The sequence below is a fragment of the Saccopteryx bilineata genome, chromosome 3 (genome assembly GCF_036850765.1).
Source record: "Saccopteryx bilineata isolate mSacBil1 chromosome 3, mSacBil1_pri_phased_curated, whole genome shotgun sequence".
Taxonomy (NCBI): Eukaryota; Metazoa; Chordata; class Mammalia; order Chiroptera; family Emballonuridae; genus Saccopteryx; species Saccopteryx bilineata.
The window spans coordinates 38,384,296-38,390,721 of record NC_089492.1 but is presented as its reverse complement, the minus strand read 5'-3'; the positions used below and the strand labels follow the sequence as shown (position 1 = coordinate 38,390,721).

The 6,426-nt window shown below is 38.5% G+C and overlaps 1 pseudogene; it reads left to right on the top strand.

Moving 5' to 3' along the window:
* The first annotated feature begins 3,732 nt into the window (after window positions 1–3,732).
* Window positions 3,733–4,345, top strand: LOC136329755 (peroxisomal coenzyme A diphosphatase NUDT7 pseudogene; annotated as a pseudogene).
* The last annotated feature ends 2,081 nt before the right edge of the window (window positions 4,346–6,426 follow it).

Genomic DNA, 6,426 nt, shown 5'->3' with positions numbered 1-6,426 from the left:
ATGCAGATCTCATCACAAAGACTTTCTCTGCCCTACCTTAGGTTTCTATTGGCTCAGCATTGATGCACTTTTCCGAGATGTTTCCTCTTGGAGCTCAGTAAACTGTTTACCCTACCCCTGATATTTGTACACCAAATATTCACAAATAATTTATATTCCCCTCCTCATCCATGTTGGTCACATTGTAAACACGCTTAACCATTTTATTTCTTAATCTCCCTTTCCCTTACCTCGCCCGTGTACATGATACATCAGTTTTCCTGAATTTCCTGTGTTGTTTTTTAAGTTTCCTAGAAGTTGAGGAAGTATAGTTGTACTGGCTTGCTGTTGCTGTGGAACAAATAACCGCAATATTTTTGTGTTTAACTTTAACCATTTATCTAACTTACACACCTGTGTGTTGTCTGGGAATCAGCTGGTTGAGCCCAGGGAGGGTGGTTTGCAGGGCATGGTCCCGCCTGACTGGCTCTGCTCTGCATGTGTCTTGTCCTCCTCCTAGGATCAGAGGGCTAACTCAGACCTGTTCCCCTCACGATAATGGCAGAATATGAAAAGAAAAATGGAAACACACAGGCCTTTTAAAAATGAGGAACTAACACACTACCCCTTTCAACATTTTCTCTTCTATTTATTTGATTGATTTTTCTATTACTATTGATATTCCACCTCTTTCTCTTGATCGAAACAAATCATGTAGCCCCATCCATTTAGTAGGGGAACTACAAACTCATATGGCAAATGACATGGATACAGGAAATACAGGAAATGGTGAAGAATTGGGCTACATACCATCTACCACAGTGGCCAGTGCACCTGAGCCATCACACAAGCTTCAGTCTAAGATCTGTTATTTTCCATTGTTCCCTTTAAGTACCCCCAAATAACCGATGGAGCCTGTTTAAGAGGAAGACCTTAGGCCCTTCCAAAACCAGATCACAATGATTTTTGGAGCACTGAAGAGTCATCACTGTCATTCCAACCTTTACTGATGAAATAACAATGATCAGCAGTTTGTTTTCTTAGCATCTACTATGTTCTAGGTTATTTGTATCTAACCTTGTATTGATGAACTCATGACAAACTTGCAAGGTATTATGATAACCACTTTTAAAGATGGACATTGGTTTTAAAAGATTAGAGAGCTTTCCCAATATTACATGGTTTTTAAATGGAAAAGGTTAGTTCAAACTCATATTGATCCTAATTCCAATATCTATAATCTATCCATTACTTCCCATTAGGTGAGGTTTAAGAATTCATTTACAACCTGTATTACAGACAAAGACAGACAGACAGACAGACAAACACCATGCAATGATTAGAGGGGAAATCTCCAAGAGATCCAATAGATGTAGCTATATAAAAAAAGCAAGCTGCAGAATATGTTATACAATATACTATCTTTGTGGTATAAAACAAGGCAGAAGGTGATGGTAGGTAAGAAGAACATAAAAACCTGTATATTGTTTATCTATACATGAAGAAACTCTAGAACAATATGCAAGAGATTAACGACAATAGTTCCCATAAAGAAGTGAAACAAAGACAAGGATGAGAGGGAGAATTTCATGTCAAATTTATTGACACTTTCTGATTTTTTTTTAACAATGTAAAAAATCCGAGCAATTCATAAAATTAAATTTAAATAAATAAATAAATATTGGGCCAGGCTAGTGTGGATGATGCAACAGAAAGATGAGATAAAGCCTTAAGGAGTTTTGTGTAAGCATCTACAAAGTTCTATTAAAAGGCCAGCAGATTAAAGAGGCACTTAGAGGTCCAAATGGTCCTCCATCCACTAAGAGATTATTATTTGTACAAGGAAAGGTATTGTATTGACACCCTCACCAAGTACAGTGCTATGGGAACAGTGACCTAGAGCTATCAATGAGAGATTCATTGTCATTCCTCTGTGGTAACAGATTTTGTGCGATCTTGTCTATATTTACCTCCAAATTGTACAGCCATCTGATTTGCTACCTTGAATCCTTTTGTATCACACTATGGCAGATTCTCAGCTCTATTTCTTCCTCTTGTGGACTTTTTGCTGGATGTCCCTGCTTGAATTTTCTTTATTGAACGTTTATGGTTTATCAATTCCTTCTACTTATAACTCCTTGTTACTAATTTATTTGAATTATATCTCTTGAAACAGTGACTGTTTTTACCATTTACAGATCATCTTTAAACATTTTTCTAATATGGAATTTGGCTATAAAATAAAGTGGGCACTTCTAACTCAATATGATATATGTGTGTGTTCATTTCAGAGTAGTCATTTCAGGAAGACCCATAACAATTTAACAATTAAGGAGATTATACTCATTACTCTGTTTCATTTGCCATTAAGTTAGGAACATGATGATACTTACTTTTGCCTAGTTCATCTTTTAAGACTGAGATCAGGGCTAATTCTTCTCACAGCTTTTCTGGACTCCTTACGTATTCATTCTTTATAACCCCATGGTTTCTGATCATGATATATTATATTTTCCAAAGATGGTAGCAGCAACATCTCTTATACACATGTTATTCTTCAGTAACTTTGATGTTTTCCATTGAGATAGTGCCTATATCCCCTCTCCCTGAATCTAAGAAGGCTTGTGGCTAGAGATGTTATGTCACTTGCCTGTTCAGAATTCCTGATCCACATAACAAAATGTTTGCTGTTTTATGCCACTAAGTTTTGGGTAGTTTGTAGTACAGTAATAATTTCAGACATAGATTTTGATACCTGGAAGTGGAGTTTTGCTGTAATAAAACTTAAATGACGTAGCATTGATTTTGAGACTGGTTGGTTGGTAGAAAACCATAAGGCTTTGAGAAGATCTTTAGTGAGAAGTTAAAGAAACTTTTTTAAAAAAAATATTATTGAAAATGGAAGAAGGGGATTCTTCTTATGTGGAGGCTGAAAGTTAGCTACATTGTGACTTGTAGTAATATGGAAAATGGAAAACATACCTAAGGAACTCAATGACCTGAGTTAGGAGATTTCTAGTTAGACTACTGAAAATAGCACCTGGATTCTTTTTGCTTCCAATGATAAAATGTGATAAAAGAAATGTTTAAAAATTAAATGTTAAGTAAATATAAAGAAGCCAGGAGTTACTAGGTTTAAATATAAAACTGTTTTTCATTCCCAGCTTCTCCAGCAGCAAACAACTCTTAAATTAAGGAAAGACTGGCCAAAGATCAAATTCTAATATCTTTTGTTAAAATCTCATAAAATAGCCTGACCAGGCGGTGGCGCAGTGGATAAAGCATCGGACTGTTGTGCCGAGGACCCAGGTTCGAGACTCCGAGGTCGCCAGGTTGAGCGCAGGCTCATCTGGTTTGAGCAAAAGCTCATCAGCTTGGGCCCAAGGTCACTGGCTCGAGCAAGGGATTACTTGGTCTGCTGAAGGCCCACGGTCAAGGCACATATGAGAAAGCAATCAATGAACAACTAAGGTGTCGCAATGCGCAACAAAAAACTAATGATTGATCTTCTCATCTCTCCGTTCCTGTCTGTCTGTCCCTGTCTATACCTCTCTCTGACTCTCTCTCTCTCTGTCTCTATAAAAAAAAAATCTCATAAAATATTTCAAATAAACAACAGGCCTTTAAGGATGTAAGGTTATATTATAAATTCTCTGTTTAAACAATATGGCTTCTAAGAATCACAAGAACATTGTCCCTCAGTTCCAAGGGATCCCAAGAGAGGGAGGGCTTATCTCAAAGAGTTTCACCAGTATGACTTGTGTTTCCATCTGGCCAAGCCCCTCTGTAGACTTTCCCATTGGAAATAAATATTCCCTAAACAATGTCACTACCCTGTCCTCTGGCATCAGTCAGCTAAGATGGTCACCTAGAGAAGTATGCTTTCCTGGAGGAAAGTATAAACCGACAAGTGTGGATGATGTGGACATAGTTCTCTGGGAAGCCCTGGAGGAAGTGGGGCGGTATCCTTACCAGGGGTAGGTTATCGCAGCCTGGTGCTATATCTGCTTGCTAGAGATACATTGATAACACCAGTTGTAGGGTTTATAGACCATAACCACCACTCCCAGCCTAATCCTGATGAAGATAAGAAGGTGTTCCTGGTTCCTCCCTCCACAGGTCTACCACGAGAATCACCTGGCACAACCTCATCCCTTTTCTACTATTCATTGCTTTGAGTACACAAACCCTGAAGATGGTGTGACTTAACATATTCAAGGACTAACTGAAAATTTTACTATGCTTATCATCCTAATTATTTTGGGAAAAAATCACCTTTGAGGTAGAATTTAATTTCAACTATCTAATATGATCCTCTGAAGAGTTCTTTCTGAGACTCCATAAACATGCAACAAGCAAATTATGATTTATGAGACCAACATTCAAATTACTATCTAACTGGCTTTTGTGTGTGTTTATCCACAGAAAGACAATAATGCCAGCTGGTGGAATTTGACAGGTGTGAATTTTTCCTGCAATATGAAGGTAAAACCTTGCCTTATTTCCTGTCTCTCTCTATTATCTGAAGGAGCAAAAGTCTTTCAAAAGGGGAATATGTTTTTACAGTATTGCATAATTTCACCCATAGTATATTAAAATCTTCAGTCTTTTAAAGAATTATATCATATTTGAGTTGAAAATACAGAGACAGAAAGCATTTGACCTTTGAACTACTATGGGCAGGAAATCAGCTGAAAAAACTACTCTTTGGCAAACACTAACAGTTTCTTATAAGAAAGAGAGGGTAACTCAGAGGGTGAAACCAGGAGCCAAGAGACCAATTCCCAAGCAATAGGACTGAGCCCTAATCAAGGAACTGACATGTGCCTAATCAAGAAACAGATCAATTTCAAAATTGCAATGGACCAGTAACTGCTGCATTACTCATTTTTCCCTTTTCAAATGGGAGTGCTACAACATTTATATAATGCCTGTCACACAAATTTGTACTGAGTGGAGAAAGAGGCAGGTGAATAACTTGTCTCTTTAGTTCTCTGGTCTTCAGAGAAACTGCCCCAGAGGAGTTAGTTACACAAAAAAGAGCTTCAACCACACTAGATCTGATTTAAATGATGAGATTCTAAGCTGCTGCCATATTGGGATGAGACTTGGGGGTCTTGGATAAGAGGATGAGTGTACTTTGCATATGGAAATGTAAAGCCAATAGCCACGACCACTATCTCAGCTGCCTGGCCCATGCAGGTTTGCATTTGATTCGGACAGACAGTAATGAAACAATGAAGCCAAGAACTGGTGGGTCATTACCTTAAATCCTAGCTTGCACCTGGCAGACAAGAAATACACACAGTGGGAAAACACTTCCCTTTCCATTCAGGGCTCCCAAAGCCACTGACTTATCCGAGTTTCCTAGAATTAAAGGTTTCTACCTCACTAGCCTTATTCACCTCTGTTCCCCATCTCCTTCTCTCTGCACAAACTCTGCAAAAACTGGCTTCTCCTTCAGTACTCTGCCATCTTGGTTGCTTCTCCTCTCCTCCATGTGGCCTTTCTCTGCTATCCTCCTGCATGGGCTCCTCTGCCCCATTTTATAGTGTAGAAATTAAAACCTTTAATCCAATATACAAATAAGGAAGTCTCTGATACAAAGTCACTTATCTGAGGCATGAATGGGATTGCTCATAAGAGTGCACCATTCCCTATCATGCAACAGTCAAGAGTGTGGGGAAAAGCTTAGTTTTAAAACTAAGCCTTAGGCTATAATGACCCTTCCTGCTTACAACCTGTCCCCCATACCCAATGCAAACTATAAGCGAGCAAACATATATATCATATTTACAAACTTATTTGACCAACAGGAACTAACATGAATTATTGTGGTCCAAGGTAGGATGTGGCAGATTGTATTTTAAAGTTCCACATGTTCTTATAATATGACTTTGACACTACTTCCATTGAGCTGGTTGTCTTTCCTCCTCTTGAATCTGGAGGAGTGAGGCTTGTAAGTAACACCTTGTGTCACTTTCAAAGCTGAGTTATAAAAAGCTTTGCAGCTGCAGCCTGATTCTTTGGGAGATGTTTGCTCTTGAAACCCATACACCACGTTGTCAAGAAATCTAAGCAACCACATTAAGAGGCCCTATGTGGGTGTTTTGGCTAACAGCCCCAGCTGAGGTCCTAGCAAATAGCCTGAATCAACCATGGGATATGTAAGATAGCATTCTAGTTGCCAACTATTGAGTCTCCCCAGCCTTTTAGTGTGACCAACATAGGCCCAGATGCCATGGAACAGAACTTAATAAAATGGTTGTTGTTCTATATCATTAAGTTTGAGGTGATATGTTACACAATAATAAAACTGAAACACCTATGAAGTCATTGCCAAGTACAGTAATCAAGCCTTAGACTTATACACTTAGATATATACTTAGATTTCAGATACACTTAGATTTCAATTCCAGACTCACCATCACCAGCTGGTGACTACAG